The sequence below is a fragment of the Antechinus flavipes genome, chromosome 4 (genome assembly GCF_016432865.1).
Source record: "Antechinus flavipes isolate AdamAnt ecotype Samford, QLD, Australia chromosome 4, AdamAnt_v2, whole genome shotgun sequence".
NCBI lineage: Eukaryota > Metazoa > Chordata > Mammalia > Dasyuromorphia > Dasyuridae > Antechinus > Antechinus flavipes.
Window position 1 is genome coordinate 235,099,488 of NC_067401.1, and position 20,087 is coordinate 235,119,574.

The following is a 20,087-nucleotide window of genomic DNA, read 5'->3' on the forward strand; positions in this document are numbered from 1 at the left end:
TTCTCTGATTAATAATAACTTGGAGTATATTTTCATATGGCTAGAGATAGTTTCAATTTCTTCGTCTGAGAATTGTCTGTTCATATCCTTTGACTATTTATCAGTTGGAGAATGGCTTGATTTCTTATAAATTAGAGTCAATTCTCTATATATTTTGGAAATGAGGCCTTCATCAGAACTTTTGACTGTAAAAATGTTTTCCCAGTTTATTGTTTCCCTTCTAATCTTGCCTGCCTTAGTTTTGTTTGTACAAAAACTTTTCAATTTTATATAATCAAAATTTTCTATTTTGTAGTTAATAGTGATCTCTAGTTCTTCTTTGGTCATAAATTCCTTCTTTTTCCACAGGTCTGAGAGGTAAACTATCCAATGCTCTTCCAATTTATTTATAATCTCATTCTTTATGCCTAGGTCATGAACCCATTTTGACCTTATCTTGGTATACGGTGTTAAGTGTGGGTCAATGCCTAGTTTCCGCCATACTAATTTCCAATTTTCCCTGCAATTTTTGTCAAATGATGCATTCTTATCCCAGAAACTGGGGTCTTGGGGTTTGTCAAACACTAGATTATTAAAATTATTGGCTGTTTTGTCCTTTGAACCTAACCTATTCTATTGATCAACTAGTCTATTTCTTAGCCAATACCAGATGGTTTTGGTAAACACTGCTTTGTAATATAATTTTAGATCTGGTACAGTTAGGCCACCTTCATTTGATTTTTTTTTCATTAATTCCCTTGAAATTCTTGACCTTTTGTTTTTCCATATGAACTTTGTTGTTATTTTTTCTAGGTCATTAAAATAGTTTTTTGGGAGTCTGATTGGTATAGCACTAAATAAATAAATTAGTTTAGGTAGTATTGTCATCTTTATTATATTTGCTTGCCCAATTCAAGAGCACTTAATAATTTTCCAGTTGGTTAGATCAGACTTAATTTGTGTGGAAAGTGTTTTGTGGTTTTGCTCATAAAGTTTCTGATTTTCCCTTGGCAGATAGATTCCTAAATATTTTGTACAATCAGTAGTTACTTTAAATGGAATTTCTCTTTGTAACTCTAACTGTTGGGTTTTGTTAGTGATATATAAGAATGCTGATGACTTATGTGGGATTATTTTGTATCCTGCAACTTTGCTAAATGTATGGATTGTTTCTAATAACTTTTTAGTAGAATCTCTGGGGTTCTCTAAGTATACCATCATATCATCAACAAAGAGTGATAATTTGGTTTCCTCATTGCCTACTCTAATTCCTTTAATCTCTTTCTCAACTCTTATTGCCAAATCTAGCATTTCTAATATAATATTAAATAGCAATGGTGAAAGTGGGCACTTGTTTCACTCCTGATCTTATTGGGAAACTTTGCAACTATGCTTAAAGGGCTATCAAAGTGGACATACTCTTTGATCCAGCAATGTTTCTACTGGACTTGTATCCCAAAGAGATCATAAAGAAGTTAAAGAGACTCCTATGTACAAAAATGTTTGTGGCAGTCCTTTATGTTGTGGCAAGAAACTGGACACTGAATGGATTTTAATCTGTTTGAGAATGGCTGAATATGTGTGGTACATGAAGGATATGGAATATTGTTATTCTATAAGAAATGATCAACAGAATCATTTCAGAGAGGTTTAGAAAATTTACATGAACTGATGTTAAGTATGGACTGAATGTGGATCGCAACATAGTATTTTCACTTTTTTGTTATTGTTTGCTTGTATTTTGTTTTCTTTCTCATTTTTCCCCCTTTTGATCTGATTTTTCTTGTTCTGCATGATAATTGTGAGAATATGCTTAGAAGAATTGCAAGTTTAACATATATTGTATTTCTTGCTGGTTAGGAGCGGGGCTTAAGGAATGAAGGGGAAAAAATTGAACCAGTGTTTTCCAAGGGTAAATGTTCAAAATTATCTATGCACATATTTTGAAAATAAAAGTTTTCATAAAAAAGAGAGGAAAAATTTTTTAAAAATAGTATACATTTTTTTTTTCCCTAAGAGGATTTTGAAAGGAAAACTAGGAACAAATACAATAGCTAAAAAAAAAAAAAGAAGAACATAAAAAACACGAAATAAATAGATGTGGAAAGACAACAAAGTGGCAACTGTTTAAGATAATATAATATGATACAACATTGAATAATTTGAAGGGAATACAATTTTATAACTATAAGTATGTATGTAACATACCCATTTATAAAAAAACATAAAATAGTGAAAAACAGTAGTTTTGACTAAAAATCAGAACCTAACTATTTTTTGCAGTGTAGCAATGACTCTAGTCTTATTCTCACATAATTAGGCTGGCTATATTTTGCCCTTAAAATTCTATGAGTCCTCTTTTGAGGTTTCAGTAAGCTTCCTTAATATTATCATTTAGAGTCCCCATTCTATTATGATTACCCCAGCAATCAGTGAATAATATCCAGTTCTTACAAACATTAACTAGTTTTTCACAAAGCTGTCACAGGAACAGAATCATACATAATGTCCAAGATACTTAGGAGCAAACTAATCTCTGAGAAAAACAGAGTTCAAACAATGCATTTTTGAAATAACATCTATTGTATCAAATTCACCTACAAACATAGCTTAGCTGGTATCTGCATCACTGTTGCTGTTTGAGTGGGGCTATTAGATTTCAAAGGACTTTATTCTTTACTATATGTCTTTCACCAAATTCTAATATGTGCTTTTGTGGGATCTCTCTCCTGGCCTTTCAAAAGTCACAAGGTCTTATCTTTTGTCTCCACATCCTAAAATCAGAAATGCATAGACATAATAGATACTAAAGCAATAGCAGGACCATGGAATCTTGGCTTCGTTTGGTGGTTCTGGCAGGAAGATAAGGGTTTCTGACACCTCTCTCCACAAAGAGATTAGTACTTGCTTTCTCCAATATAAACCAGCCAAGATATTGGCCCTAGATGATTAATGCCTTTGGAATGCACTAAGGGACCACTGTTCTTACTTTGTAGCCAAACTATGTTTTCCCCTTCATCACATGATTAGCTGCCTGGACCCAGATGCCAAAGGTTTGCAAATTTCAAAATTGTCAAAAAGGACTACATTACATCATTCTTTTTTTGGAAGCAGAATTCTTAGCTTCTTCCAGATGGGCATTGCATACTGTTCCTGCTCACTAGTACTTATTACAAAAGTAACAAGTTAGAAATATAAGATTCATACAAAGTTAAAATTAAGCTTTAGAAAAGAATTTATTTTGAATCAGGTGAATTGCAAATGCAAAAAAAAAAAAAAGCAAAGCAGTGTTAGCAAATATATTCTCAAAACAAAGTAAGGGCAAAAATAGAAATGAAAGTGAATAAGCAAAAGAATTATATTATTCATAAGAGCATCATATATAATGAGATGTTATCAATGCTTAATGTGATGGTTTGAATGATATAGTGTCCTATGGCTTAAAGCAGTGGTTCTCAAAGTATGGTCTAGAGAATCTTGGGGATCTCTGAAATCCTTTTGGGTCTACAAATTAAAAAATAGTTTTTATTTCCAATATGGTAAATGTCTATAAATATAACCCAGATAAATAAAAATGTTTTGGAGAGATCCTCAAAAATTTTTAATAGGATACAGATACTGAAAAAAAAAGTTTGAGAACCACTGGCTTAAAGGAACAGTTCATTAAATTGAATGAAGAAATAAAAAATAAAATCATAACAACTAGATACCTCTGTGTGTTTCATTTTCACACACGAAAAACAAAAGGGCCTGAACAAAAATTTACAAAAAATTAGTTATGATAGATTGTAATCTTTGGGATAGCTTTCTGGAAGGCCTCAAGATCAGCCTTGATCTCAGTAGGATAAACAACACAAGAATAGTCAGGAATAAAGTCCAAACTCTTTATTTTCTTCTTCAGCTCCCAGTCTGAACCAATCTCCCTCCTAGTGCAGGAGGCAGGAGCTCCACGGGGCTGATCAAAGATAAAATTTATGTCTTCCAGTCCTTGTTGGCCCTTATATACCTTATTGTAATTATATCATTACAGTATACTGATTTTGTGTGAACTTAGAGAACCATTACAATAGACATCATGATTATAAATGTGAATCAAAATAATAAATATTTCTAATTCATGTGACATATATATAAAAGTGATGATATTCTAAGGCATTAAAAATCAAAAACACAGAAAAGCAGAAAAATAAATTCATCCTTTATTGATCACAACCTAATTTAAATTAGAATTTATAAAAATAGTTTGAAGAAAGAATCCATATTTAAATACAAATTAATGCTTACAAATTTGAAAATTAAAGAATAAGGAACAACAAATTTGATTTCTCTGTATTGTTTTAAGATTTAACAAATGCTCATTATCTCACTTTCTTCTATACATCAAATATGTAATGTTGATATCATTATTATAATTATTTTGCAAATGAAGAGAAAAAAGTTGAGAAAGATTTTGATAAAATTCATATTGGAAGTAAGAAAGCATTTGAGGCAAAATTTGAACAATTTCTTCCTGTCTCCAAATGCACCATTATCTACAACACATAATCTAATTAGAATTTTGTTTTAAAAAATTAAATCAATAAGAAAACATTCTAAGTCATTGGGATATCAGCAAAAAGTCACAATAGGAAAAATTATATCTCTAAACTTTACATCATTAATAATGAACAAATTGAAGATGGCAGAGGGCAGACATGACTTTCTGTGACCTCCTCTGACCTTCTCTCAAACCGACAGTAGATTAAGCCTCTAAACTAGTTCTGTAGTGACAGAACCCACGAATATCTGGAGTACAATACACTCTCAGAAAAAGATAACTTGGAAGAACTTCAGAACAGGTCTGTTTGCAAACAGACACGGGGAGAGTCTCCCAGTCTAGACCTTAGTACAGGGAGCTCAGACAAAGGGCTGGGGTGGAGTGCACAGCTTTCATGCACCTGGAATCTTTTGGGAAGCCCGTATGCAACTTTGTCCTGAATGCAAGCAGGTGTTAGCAGATATGCTGTAAAATCACCCAAAAGCAATTACAAAAGGCAAATTGTAAGCTGCTGAGCCCTGGAAGAATTTGGCACCTGACCAAGATAACCCAGCACCTGAAGTCAGTCAGAAACACTGGCCACAGAAAAAACAGAAGCATGTGCTGCTCCTTAGCCTTAAGAGCAGTTATCAGCTCCTAAAAAATGAACAAAAATGCAAAAAAAGAACTCTGATTACAGACAACTTTTATGAAGAGAGAGAACAAACCTCAAAGCCTGAGATTTCTAAAGATCAATCAACATCAAATGAAATCCAAAAGGATATATAAGCTGGTCTCTGTTTCACCAGGCTTTCTTGGAAAATATCAAAAAGGATCTTAAAAAGAGTAGAAGAAAATGGGGCAAGGAAATGAGATCTTTGTATGGAAAAGGGTATGGAAAAGAAAAAAAAAATTATCTGAAGAAAACTTCTTAAAAAATAGATTTGTTGAAAGGGGAAAGGCATATAACTCCTTAAAAAAACAAATATGAAAAAGATACCAATTTGTTGAAAAACATTATTGTGAAGTGGGAAAAATACAATGAACAGAACAATTCAATCAGCTAAATACAAAAGGAGTTTAAAAAAGAGAACTGAAGAAAATAAGGCATCAAAATTAAGAACTGATCAAATAGAAGTGAATGACTCAATAAGACTTCAAAAAATCAATCAGACAAAACAAAACAAAACAAAAAGGAGAAGAAAATTAAATATGTTCTAGGAAAAACAACTGATCTGGAAAATAGATGTAGGGGAGACAATATAAGGCTTATTGGACTTCCTAAAAGCCATTATGAAAAACAAAACAAAACAAACAACAACAACAAAAAAAAAAAAAAAAAAAAAAAAAAAAACTAGATATTCTCTTATATTATCACCAAGAAAAACTATCCTGATGTTCTAGAATCAGAAAGTAAAATAGCCATTGAAAGAATTCACTAATAACCTCCTGAAAAAGACCCCAAAAGAAGAACTCCAAGAAATATCATAGCTAAATTTCAGAACTATTGGACCAAGGAAAAAATATTACAAGGAGCCAGAAAGAAACAATTCAAATACCAAGGATCTACAATAAAGATTACCCAGGACCTTTCAATTTCCACTAAAAGGATCAAAGGGCCTGGAATCTGAAATTGCAAAAGGCAAAGAAACTTGGAATTCAGCCATGAATTAAGTACCTCACTAAACTGAACATTTTCTTTCCAGGAAGAAGATGGACAATCAATGAAAGAGGTGGATTTCATTTATTTCTGATGAAAAGACAAGAACTGAACAAAAAAAAAAATTGACTTCCAAATACAAAACTCAAGAGAACCATAAAAAGGTAAAAAGAAAAGAACTCTTGAAAACTATATCTCTGTTATGGGTATACATACAGAGTGCAGATATAATTTGATTTTAGTTTTATAATATAAAAAAGAAACTAGAAGTGGAAAGGAGGTTGTACTGGAAAAAGGGAAAAGTTGAGGTAAAATGAAGGAAATTACATCTCATGAAGTGGCAAAGAAAACCTATTATAATTGAGGGAAAGAAAGCAGGAGGATGAACATTGTGTGGATCTTACTTTGATCAGATTTAGCTCAAAGAGAGAATATTAGACAAATTTTGTTTCACAGAGAAACTTGTCTCACTTTATAGGGAAGTGGGAGGGGAAAGGAAAAGGAAATGGGTAGGCTAAAAGAAGGGAAAATGCAAATAGTAGGAAAAAAGTTTAAGAGAGATAGAGGGCTATAAAAGGGTGAGTGCTTGAGACAAGTGGTGATCAGAAGCAAAATACTGAGGAGGAAGGGAAAGGGGAAAAGGAAAGAGAAAAGCATAATTTGGTGGGAAATACAGAATTAGTTGTTTTAACTGTCAATGTAAATGGGGTAAACTCTCCCATAAAATGGAGTGGATAACAGATTAGATTAAAAGTCAGAATCCTATAATATGTTATTTACAAGAAACACATTTAAAGTAGAGTGATATATACAGAGTGAAGGTAACAGAGTGGAGCAAAAATTGTTATGCTTCAAGTAAAGAAAAAACCAAACAAATATATATATATATATATATATATATATATATATATATATATATATATATAAAAAATCTTGCTAAAGAATACCATACATAACAAAGCAAGATCAATACTAAATATATATGCATCAAGTGGTATAGCATCCAAATTCCTAGAAGAGATGTTGAAAGATGCAAGAAGAAATTGAAAGCAAAACTAAACTACCGGGGCATTTCAAACTTGCTCTCTAAGACCTAGGTACAATGAATAACAAAATAAATAAGAAAGAAGTTAAGGAGGTAAACAGAATATTAGATCTTTGAAGAAAATGGAATAGAGACAGAGAAGTTTATTTTTTTTTAGTAGTTCATGCAACCTATAAAAAAAGACCATGTATTAGTGCATAAATCTTTAGATTAATAAAACTCAAAATAAGAAAACAATTAAATTAATAACTAAAACTGAGAGTTGGTTTTATGATGAAAACCAACAAAATAAAACTTTAGTTAATTTGATTACAAAAAGGAAAGAAGAAAATCAAATTGTTAGTTTCAAAAATGAAAAGGGAGAACTTTCCATTAATGAAGAGGAATTTAGAGCAATAATAAGGAGTTATTTTGTCCAACTATATGCCAACAAATTTGATAATCCAAGTGAAATGGAGTAATATATACAAAAATATATATGCCCAAGTTAACAGAAGAGGAAATAAATTATTTAAATAGTCCCATTTTAGAAAAAGAAATAGAACAAGTTATTAATTAATTCCCTAAGAAAAAATGTCCAGGGCCAGATGGATTTACATGTGAATTCTACTAAAAATTTAAAGAGCAATTAATTCCAATACTATATAAACCATTTGAAAAAATAGGGAAAGAAGGAGCTCTAACAAATTAGTTTTATGACACAGATATGATGCTGATAGCTAAACCACTTAGGATAAAAACAGAGAAAGAAAATTATAGACCAATTTCTCTAATGAATATTGATGCAAAAATCTTAAAATATCAGCAACAAGATTACAGAGAAATTTTTGCAAAGGTCAACGTTGAAAAATTACCCATGCATATGTTTTGTTAATAAAAAGCTACAATAAATAAAATAAGAATGATTCCAATGTCCTGTCAAATTTTGAAATAGCATTTTCTCTTTTTGGTTGTTCTTATGTTGGTGTTATTGCAATTTCTTATTAGTAATATGTACAAATGTCAATGACTGTATGTTTATTTTTATCGTTAAACTGTAATGAAGATGTTAAGGATTACTATTTTATTAACTAATATTCTAGGTTTTTCTAAACAGCAATTTTCATCTCCACAAATAGTATTCCTCTTCAGAATTGTGTTCAGGATTCAGTGACCTCATTTTAAAGGTCTTTGAGTGACCTACAATTCTTTATACTGTCCTACTATTTCCTTTCTGATTCACACAAGATAATAATTTGTATTCCATTAAAAAAAATCACTAATAGTTAGTGGAGAAAAATCAGGATATTGCCTGAACTCTCCTCAACTTCCCTCTGAATCGATGATATATCAAGCTTCTGGCCTTATTTTGGAGTGACATAATCCACAAACATTCAGAATGTAATAATTTCCCAGTTTTAGATATCTTGTAAAAAATTCAGGAAAGGTTTATCTCAATTGGGCAGGGAGTAACACAGATAATTGTAGGTGTGGCACAAGGAAACCTGGTGCAGGAGGCCTGGTGTGATCAATCTAATGGGAGGCTCTTAGTCAAAGTCCAGCAAAATTGGTTACTTTGTCATGGTTCAGAGGGCCAGTGAATCAGCAGCTTACTGTGAGAACTCACATGCAAAAAGCAAATTTTGAATCTCCCCTAACACCACTGACTCTTTTTCTTCCCCAAGCCCAACACAACAAGAGGGATAAGATCAGGACAACCCAGTGCAATTGAAAAGCCTGGAATGCACTCTACAAAAAATAAAAGCTTGGGACAATCTCCCTTGTATACAAAAAGTAGAGCTCAGCTTTTAAAAATGAGAAAAAAGGCAAAAAGAACTGAGAACATAAGAAGCTACTGTGGTAACAAGAAACACAAACCAGGAAGAGGATAGCAGCAATGGCAAAATATCTGCATGTGAAGTCTCAGAGGAGGATATGAACTGGTCTCAAGCTCAAAGGCCCTTTTGGAAAGGCTCCAAAAGGATCTTAAAAGACAGGTAGAAGAAAAATGAGAAAAAATAAATGAGAGCTATGTGCACAAAGTATGAATAGTGTTTGAGAAAGGAGGAGGGCAGTGAAAACAACTGCTTAGAAAAGGAAGCATAGAAATGGGTGAAGAAAAAAAATTCCGTAAAAAAATGGAATTGGTAAAATGGGAAAAAAAAAATATACTGAACAAAATAACTATTTTAAAAGTGGAATTGACCAAATGGAAAACATATAAAAAAGCTAATCAAAGAAAATAATTTATTAAAATTAGAATTGGGCAAGTGAAAATAAATTACTCATGAGACATCAAGAATTAGTCAATAATAAAAAATAGAAGAAAATCCAAATTACCTCACTGGAAAAACAAAAACATGGAAAACAGACTCAGGGAACATAATTTAAGAATTACTGGACTACCTAAAGGTCATAACAAAAAAAAAAAAAAGAGCCTGAACAACATCTTACAAAAAATATCAAAAACAAAACAAAACAAAACAAAAAACAAAACAAAAACTGATATCCTAGAATCAGAGGGCATCACTCAAAAAATCCACTGATCACCACCTGAAAGATTGAAAAATGAAAACTCTAAGGAATATCATAACTAAATTCTAGAATTATCAGATCAAAAAGAAAATACTACAAGCATCCAGAAAGAAAAAAAAAGTGAATATTGAGGAGCCACTATTAGTATTATTCAGGATATAACAGTTTATACTTTAAAGAAGCTGAGAGTCTGGAATATGATAATGTGGAAGATAAAGTACCTTGGGCTACTACCAAGAAATAACTACTAGCAAAATTAAGCAGCAATTTTCAGGGGGGCAATGAATATTCAAGGAAATAAGGGATTACTACCCAGCAAAATTAAGCATTAACTTTCAGGGGTGGGGGTGGGGGACATGTACATTCAAGGAAATGAGTAATTTTCAATCATTTCTGATGAAAAGACCAAAGTTGAACAGATAATTTGATCTTCAAATACAAAACACAAGAGGAACATAAAAAGACGAACAGATAAGAAAAAAAATGGTTAAATGTTTACATCTCTACATGGGATGATGATATTTGTAACTCTTGAGAACTATTATCTTTGTCACAATAAGTAGAAAAAGTATACATAATCAAAGGATGTATGTATAAGCAAACTTTAATATGATGATGTAAAAAAGAAAGTGGAAAAAGCATTGTACTAGGAAAAGAGGAAAGGGGAATAAAATGGGATAAAATACAGTATGTGAAAAGACATAAAAGATGTATTACAGTAGAAGGAAAGAAGAGAGGGAATGAGCATTATTTGAACCTTAATTTCATTAACTTTGATTTAAAGAGGCAATGACATACTGACATAGTTTGATATATAAATTTACCTCATTCTATAGGAAAGTAGAAAGTAAAAAGAGAGACTAATAGAAGGGAGAGAATATATGTAGAAGGGGTAAGAGATAAGAAATTGGGGATGAATAAAGAGAGGTCAGATTGAGGGAGGTAAGGTCAGATGCAAAAGGAGGAAAAGGGTGAAAGGAAAGAGAAAAGTATTAATGGAGGTAATGGATGGCAGGGAATACAAAGCTAGTAATCTTAACTGTAAATGTGAAATGAATGAATTCTACCATAAGACAGAAGTGCATAGCAGAATGAATGAATAATTAGAATACTATGATATATTGTCTACAAAAAACACATTTGAAGAAGAGAGATACCTATAGAGTAAAGGTAAAAGGTTGGAGCAGAATATATTATGCTCCATCTGAATGTAAAAAAAAAAAAAAAAGCAGTGATAGCAATCCTCATCTTATACCAAGCAAAAGAAAGATAAGAAAGGAAATTACATCTTACTAAAGGGTACCATAAATCATTGTCCATGTATCAATATTATATATATAGTATAGGATCCAAAATCTTAGAAGAAAAGTTAAGTGAGTTGCAAAAATAGATGACAAAACTCTACTAGTATGAACATCTCAATAACTCTTTCTCAGAACTAGATGAATCTAAGCACACACACAAAAAAAAGTTCTTGATCAATACAATTTTGGAAAACTTAAGTATTATAGATTTTTGGAGAAAATTGAATGGGGGTAGAAAGGAATGTGCCTGTTTTTCAGTGGTACATGGCACCTACTCAAAAATTGACCAAATATTATGACATAAATTTCTCACAATCAAATGCAGAAAGACAAAAATAGTAAATGCATTCTTTTCAGATCATGATGCAATACAAATTACATGTAATAAAGGATCATGGAAAAACAGACCAACAATTAATTGGAAACTAAATACTCTAATCTAAAGAAGAGTGAGTAAAAAAGTAATTTATATAACTACAATTTTACACTAATTTGAAACTCATAATCTCTTTTCAATTTCTAATTAAATCTGAAAAAGACCAACTACATTATTCTTTGATTCTTGCTCTCCACTTTTTCTCTCATAAGTACAGTTTATATTCTACTCACCTCTAAGTTTGGACTATTGTAATAGTTTTTTAACTCATCTCAAGATACCAAATTTTCTTCTCTTTCTTGAGAAATACATCAAAATAAACCAAACTGTGACTTCCCTGATCAAAAATATTTAATGATGTCTCATTGACTGGGAAGTTAGATAACATAATGGATAAAGTCCTAGGTTTCAGATGAATCTTTTGTTTTTAAATAGCTTTTTATTTATAAAACATATGAATGAGTAATTTTGCAACACTGACTCTTGCAAAATCTTCTGTTCCAACTTTTAACCTCCTTCCCACCACCCCTTTCCCTAGATGGCAGTTAGTCTAATACATGCTAAATATGTTAAAAATATGTTAAATACAATATATCTATACATATTTATGCAGTTATCTTGCTGCACAAGACAAAAAATGGATCTATAAAAAAGGTAAAAAAAAAAAAAAAACCTGAGAAGAAAATCCAAAATGCTAGCAAACAATAACAGAAAGAGTGGAATGTTATGTTGTGGTCCACACTCATTTCCCATAGTTCTCTTTCTGTGGGTAGCTGATTCTCTTCATTACTGGACAATTAAAACTGGTTTGGAACATCTCATTGTGGAAGAGACCCTTGTCCATCAGAATTAATCATCATGTAGTATTGTTGTTGAAATGTATAATGATCTCTTGATTCTGCTCATTTCACTTCAGGTGAATCTTATTTTTTTTTTTTTTGTACTTGGAACAATTATTTATTATGATAGTCACAGATGGTCAGAGATAGGGAAAGCAAATATTGTCCCTCTTGCTCCATATTTTCTTTTATTATTATTATTATTATTACAATTTTTTATTTATAAAACATATACATGAGTAATATTTCAACATTGACCCTTGCAAAATCTTTTGTTCCAAATTTTCCTCTCCTTGCCTACAGCCCCTCCTATAGATGGTAGATAGTGCAATACATGTTAAATATGTTAAAGTATGCATTAAATCCAATACATGTATACATAATTATACAGTTATCTTGCTGCACAAGAAAAATCAGACCTAGAAAGAAAGAAAAAAACCTTAGGAGGAAAAAAAAATGCAAGCAAACAATAACAGAAAGTAAAAATGTTATGTTGTGGTCCACACACATTTCCAATAATTCTCTCTCTGGGTATGGATGTCTTTCTTCATTGAACAATTAGAACTGGTTTGAATCATCTCATTGTTGAAGAGAGCCACAATTATCAGAATTGATCTTCATATAGTCTTGTTGATATGTATAATGATCTCCTGATTCTGCTCATTTCACTTGGCATCAATTCATGTAACTCTCTCCAGGCCTTTCTGAAATCATCCTGTTGGTCATTTCTTATAGATCAATAATATTCCATAATATTCATATACCACAATTTATTCAGCCATTATCCAATGGGTGGGCATCCACTCAGTTTCCAGTTTCTAGCCACTGCAAAAAGGGCTGCCACAAATATTTTTGCACATAAAGGTCCCTTTTCCTTCTTTAAGATCTCTTTGGGATATAAGCCCAGTAGTAATACTGCTGGATCAAAGGGCATGCACAGTTTTATAACTTTTTGAACCTTAGTTCCAAATTGCTCTCCACAATAGGTGGGTTCATTCACAATTCCACCAACAATATATCAGTGTCCCAGGTTTCCCCACATTCCCTCCAACATTCATCATTTTTTTTTTCTGTCATCTCAGTCAATCTGAATGGTATATAGTGGTATCTCAGAGTTATCTTAATTTGAATTTCTCTGATCAATAGTGATTTGGAGCACCTTTTCATATGACTAGAAATAATTTCAATTTCTTCATCTGAAAATCATCTGTTCATATCCTTTGATGATTTATCAATTGGAGAATGACTTGAACTATTATAAATTTGAGTCAATTCTCTATATATTTTGGAAATGAGGCCATTATCAGAACCTTTGACTGTAAAAACAATGTTTTCCCATTTTATTGCTTCTCTTCCATTTTTTGCATTAGTTTTTTTTTTTTTTTGTACAAAAACTTTTCAATTTGATATAATCAATTTTTTTTCTATTTTGTGATCAATAATGATCTCTAGTTCTTTTTGGTCATAAATTTCTTCCTCCTCCAAAGGTCTGATAAATAAACTATCTTTTGTTTTTTCTAAGTTATTCATAATATCATTCCTTATATCTAGATCATGAATCCATTTTGACCTTATCTTGGTGTATGGTGTTAAGTGTGGGTCAATGCCTAGATTCTGCCATACTAGTTTTCAATTTTCCCAGAAATTTTTGTCAAATAGTGAATTCTTATCTCAAAAGCAGGGATCTTTGGGATTCATTAGATTGCCATAATTATTGACTACTTTGTCCTATGAATCTAACCTATTCCACTGATCAATTAGTCTACTTCTTAACCAGTGCCAAATGGATTTGGTGACCCCTGCTTTATATTATAGTTTTAGATCTGGATCAGCTAAACTATCTTCATTTGTTTTTGTTTTTCATTAGTTCCCTTGAAATTCTTGACTTTTTGTTCTTCCAGATGAATTTTTTTGTTTATTTTTTTTTCTAGGTCAGTAAGATAGTTTCTTGGGAGTTTAATTGGTTTAGTACTAAATAAATAGATTAGTTTAGACAGTATTGTCATCTTTACTGTATTTGCTCCACCTATCCAAGAGCACTTGATATTTTTCCAATTGTTTAGATCTTATTTTATTTGTGCAGAAAGTGTTTTGTAGTTTTGCTTATATAGTTCCTGACTTTCCCTTAGCACATAGAATCCCAAATTTTATCCTATTGCCAGTTATTTTAAATGGAATTTCTCCTCATACCTCTTGTTTTTAGATTTTGTTAGTGATGTATAAAAATGCTGATGATTTAATGTGGATTTATTTTGTATTCTGCAACTTTACTAAAGTTGTGGATTATTTCTAATAGCTTTTTTAGTTGATTCTCTAGAGTTTTCTAAGTATACCAATTTATCATCTGCAAAGAGTGATAATTTGGTTTCCTCATTACCTACTCTAATTTCTTTAATCTCTTTTCCATCTCTTATTGCCAAAGCTAGTATTTCTAATATAATATTAAATAGTAATGGTGATAATGGTTGGTCACTTGTTTCCTTCCTGATTTTACTGGGATTGGTTCCAGTTCATCCCCATTACATATGATACTTACTGATGGTTTTAAATAAATGCTACTGACTCTTTGAAGGAGAGTCCATTTATTCCTATATTCTCAAGTGTTTTTAATTGGAATGGGTATTGGATTTTATCATGTGAATATTAATAAAAGCTCCATCTCAGCATCTATCTAGATATGTTAATATAGACAAGTTGGTTAACTTCTTATGAATTAACTGAGAAGGCAGAGTCAAGATATCAGAATAAAGTTAGGGACTCACTTTAATTTTCCCCCAAAACCTGCCCAACTACCTTTATATATTGAATGGAAACATATTTTAGAGCATCAGAACACACAAAAAGAAAAAGTGGAATCATTTTCCAGCTGCAGATAACTTAGGTCAGCAGGAGTTCTATTGTACTAGAGTGGAAATACAGCATAACCTTGTTCTTAGCATATTAAGAACAGGCCTTGAAACCCCTGAATTAGTGGCAACACTGGCAATTCCCAGACCTCTTAACACACACAACTTGAAAAGTTAGCAGGAAAAGTTTATCTTTCTAGAGTGAGAGAACCTTGGGAAAACAACCAACCAACCAACCAACAAGAACAACAACAACAACAAAAAAAAAAAAAAAAAAAAAAAAAAAAAAAAAAAAACTTGGAGCAGGGCTTGAGAGAAATGAATCAGCAGTGGCAATAGTGGTAAGGGCAGAGATGGCAGCAGCTTCCAGAAATCTTAGCATATAGATGTTGAATGAGCTAAATTATTCAGAAAGAGATTTCTTTATTAGCAGTGAAAAAGCTCTCTGCTACTTTAAAACACTAGAAATTACAGTCACAGTGGAGTGGGGACCATTGTCATCATTCCAGGGCACAAAAGACTGCTTGCCGTCACTCAAACACATTTATCTTCGGATTATACAACCTTGGGATAACTGAAAACTTATGGTCCCTAGAAAAATCTCTGAAAAGAAATGCATAAACCCTCTAGAGCTTGGGGCACAACACCCTCCACCAGTAAACAGAACCTTACTTAAGCAACAGCCAAGGAATAAGCTGATGAAATGAGCAGACAAGAGAAACATTATGAGCAGAAAAAGTTGCTATGGTGACCCCTGCCAGTCTTTCCCTACCAGATCCATCTATTCATTTACATATTTAGATTTTTTGGACTGAGTGGAAGAGAAGATTCTTTCCCTCAGTTACTATCTATCTTTAATCACCAAATAGGTGCAGCATCAGTCAGACTGAGATTTGTTGAAGATCTTGGGTTAAAAAGGCCAAGATCTCACATTTTATCCAGGTCCATTCTCAGTCATCTTAATGTATATCTTGTCACTTGGCTCTGGAGGGAAAAGTGATGTACATGACCTGGAACAGCCCTCTGAAATCTAAATCCAAATTTAGTTGCATGTCATGGCATCATCTCTCTAATGTCATGGTCTTTGAGAATGTAGGACAAATAGCTATGGTGACAAGGAAGATTAAATCACATACACAAAAGAAGATAACAGAGTCCAGAGCTTCCAAGAAAAAGTTGATCTTAGGTCATGGAATAGCTCAAAAGGGATTTTGAAAATCCAGTAAGAGCGATAGAGGGATTAGGAAGAGGAATGAGATGCAAAAGTAAATACAAAAAGCTAATGAAGAGAAGAATGCCTTGAAAAGGAAAATTAGCCAAATGGAAAAGGAGAGACAAAAGCTCACTGAGGAAAATAATCCCTTAAGAATTAGAATTTAACAAATGGGAGCTAATGACTTAATGAGAAATCAGGAAACAATAAACCAAAAACAAAAGGATGAAAAAAATAGAAAACAATGTAAAATATTTCATGAGTAAAACTGACCTGGGAAATAGATCCAGGAGAGATCATTTAAGAAATAATGTTCCAGCTGAGTGCCATGATTAAAAAAAAAAAAAAGCAAAAACAAAACAAACAAACAAACAAAACTGGGACATCACCTTTGAAGAAATTATCAGGGAAAACTGTCCTGATATTCTAGAACCAGAGAGTAATGTAGAAATCGAAAGAATTCATCAATTACTTTCTGAAAGAGATCCCAAGGTAAAACTCCAAGGAATATTATAGCCACATTCTGGAACTCCCAGCTCAAGGAGAACATATTGCAAGTGTCCAGAAGAAACAATTCAAGTACAATGAAGCCACAGTCAGGACAACACAAGATTTAGTACCTCTTTTTTTTCAAAGGATCAGAAGGCTTGGAATATAATTTTCTGGAGAACAAAGAAGTTAGGATTACAATTAAGAATAATCTACCCAGCAATTAGAGTATAACTTCAGGAGAAAAGGTAGTCATTCCATGAAAGAGATGATTTTCAAGTATTTATTATAAAAGGATTTAGAGCTGAATAGAAAATCTGATTTTCAAATGCAGATTTTGGGAAAAGCATAATGAGGTAATCAGGAAAGGGAAATCATAAGATGCCTAATCAATTTATCTGTTTATATTTTTATATGGAAGGAGGATACTTATTACTGATAAGAATTTTGTCATTATCCTGGCAATTAGAAGAAATAGATAGATAAATAGATAGATAGATAGATATAGATATAGATAAAGAACAGAAATGTGAGTTGAATATAAAGGGCTAATATATCCCCCAAAAAAATTTAATGGTGAAAGAGGAATTTTCTGGATGTGAACAGAAAGGAAGAAGTAGAATGGTATAAATAATCTGAGAAAAAAAGAGGCAAGGAAAAAAGCTTTTTTTAGAGAAGAGAAAGAATAGAGTGAAATATACACACACACACACACACACACACACACACTTATCAGAATTAGCTCAAAGAGGAAATAACTTACACTTTCAATATCTTGCAGATCTTGCTTATCTTGCAGAAAAGTAGGAGAGGAAGGAGATAAAAGAAGGAAGGATGATAATAGAAGAAAAGGAGTACTAGGGAAGTAGGTGGTCAGAAGCAAAAACATAATCAAGAAGGGATAGGGTGAAAAAGAGGATAAATTTGTAGGAAAAAAAAGCCTGGCAATTCATTGAATATAATTTTTTTTTAAATTCAGGAATATGTTAAATTTACTGGGCATGATATGTTCAGCCACAACTCTAGTATATTGCTTTTCAATATAATATAGTCTTCCAAGAACTGCAGTCATTTAACGTAGCTACTGGAAGGTCTTTTATGATTCTAATTGTAGCTCCATTGTATTTGAATTTCCTCTTTTTTGCATTATGAAATTCGATAACATCAGGACAGTACAAATTACAAGTTAATACAACGGGGGAAAATTATTGCAAACTGTTGTGACTTTCTGTGCCAGAAATAGAAACTGATTAGTCATTTAACAACAACAGAAAAGAGCTACATGAACAGAGCACTATATTAGTGTCTTCAAAGAAAAAAAAAAAAGAAATTCACTATTTGATCTTTCATACATTTTGCTAATCTTACATGAAAGATTTATGGAAATTTGAGATAAGATTCAAATGGAAGGAAGACCTGGACTTGCATGTAGGAAGAGGGAAGATCCATACTGATTGAGAAGGGATCACATCAAAATATCTTTTTTTTCAAAATATATTGAATGTTTTAGAAACATCAATTTTTATTGCATTCTCTTTGGAAATGCTTTTCCTGAGGTAACAGTATCAATTTTTTTTCCAAGTTCTATTATAGGTCCTTACTTAAGGATCATAATATGAAGTATGCTTTTTGCTTCTTTTCTAATCCTTGCAGTAGAGTGTACTTCACTTTATTAACCCACTTTCCAATGATAAAATAAAAGTTTGTAGATAACATATGACTATACAAATTTATATTTACATTTCATATCAAATATCTCTACTTTTAAAATGGTCAACCCTCTGAAACCAAAATTAATTCAGAAAAAATATATATAATTATGATTCATCATTTAAAATAGAAAATGCTACTAAGCTTACTTTAAAAGTCAATATAAATAACTTCCAAATATAACATAGGTCATTGTGGGTCAGTCTTTGCAAAAACAAAACAAAACAAAACAAAACATGAAGTTATAAGTGTTGTCAACTATGTGACTGCAGAGCAGCTTGTAATTACCATATGGCAGAATCTAAAAAAGAGCAGTTGAAATAAACACCATAAATAGTCATTGTAAAAAGATCTCAATGTCCTCATAATCCAAATTAAACTTTTTGCTTGGCAAAAGTGTACAATGCTTTCCAGGATTTTATTTCCAATAAATGTGCAACTAGTTCATTCAACTGAGTAATATAGTACAAACAAAAATCAAAGATCACTTTGATTAAGCCAATGATTTCTCAATTTAAAATTTATAAAACAAATGATTTTCTATGCCCAGATTACTTAAAAGAAAATGTCAGCTAGGCAAGATCAATCAAATCTAGAAACTATTTTCTCTTAAGAGTAACCTGCTATCATGTTGATCTGTAAATTAGCATTGGACATAAAATAACATGCCATGCCATGAGAAGACATTAGAAATTTTTATAAGTATTCCTCACCCATTCATCACGTCTCATCTTTAAACAACTCACTCTAAAAAGTAAAACTATTCAGAAATCTCACTGTATCTTTAGAAAAACAATTAATCTTAGCAGATCTTACTGAGGTCATTTCTGTATTTGAAAAAAAAAATCTGTTTTCAAAAAAAGGGAAACAAAATAAAATATATCAATTTTCTCTGAACACTTAAACAAATTTCATTTTTCCAGGTATACTACAAAGAAAATTCAAGATTTGAGAGAATATGAAAAAGAATGGCACCATTCTGTGTAACGTGCCAACTGTTATAAAATAATAAATATGCCATAAGGTTTTTGAGGGAAGGAACTTATATTCTGAGTTTTAGAGGGTGGAGAGAAGGAAGGTTTTTTTTTTTTTTTTTTTTTTTTTTTGGTATTCTCAGTACGTACATAGCAGATTATATTGTGTTAGTATATGTTTAATAAAAATAATCACAGAAATATTATTTGGGCATCTTGAAGTGTTAATCATAAAGACATGATAGAAATAAAAACCAAGGAATTAGTAAAAATCACCTTTTTAGCCATCCTTGAAAATATCACAATTGATGAATTATTTCAAGATATTTTCTAATACTTAAGAATTGGGACATCCTTTCTCTTATTTGGTTCTAGTGAAATGGAGGGATGCTGTCTCCCTGTCCTACACTCCTGAGACTGTGAGAATATTTCCTCTGTTTGAACTTTGTCTGCAGTCAGAACTATGTTGCCAGCTTTTCTCTCCCTAACTCAAGTGGTATTTTCTGTTTCCAATTGCAGGCACATATGGACCCCAGATGCGCCATCTTAAGCATTATCTATCACCAAAGACCTTGACAACTTGATAAGCATAAAACTAAAAGAAATATTGTCTCCTTCTTAA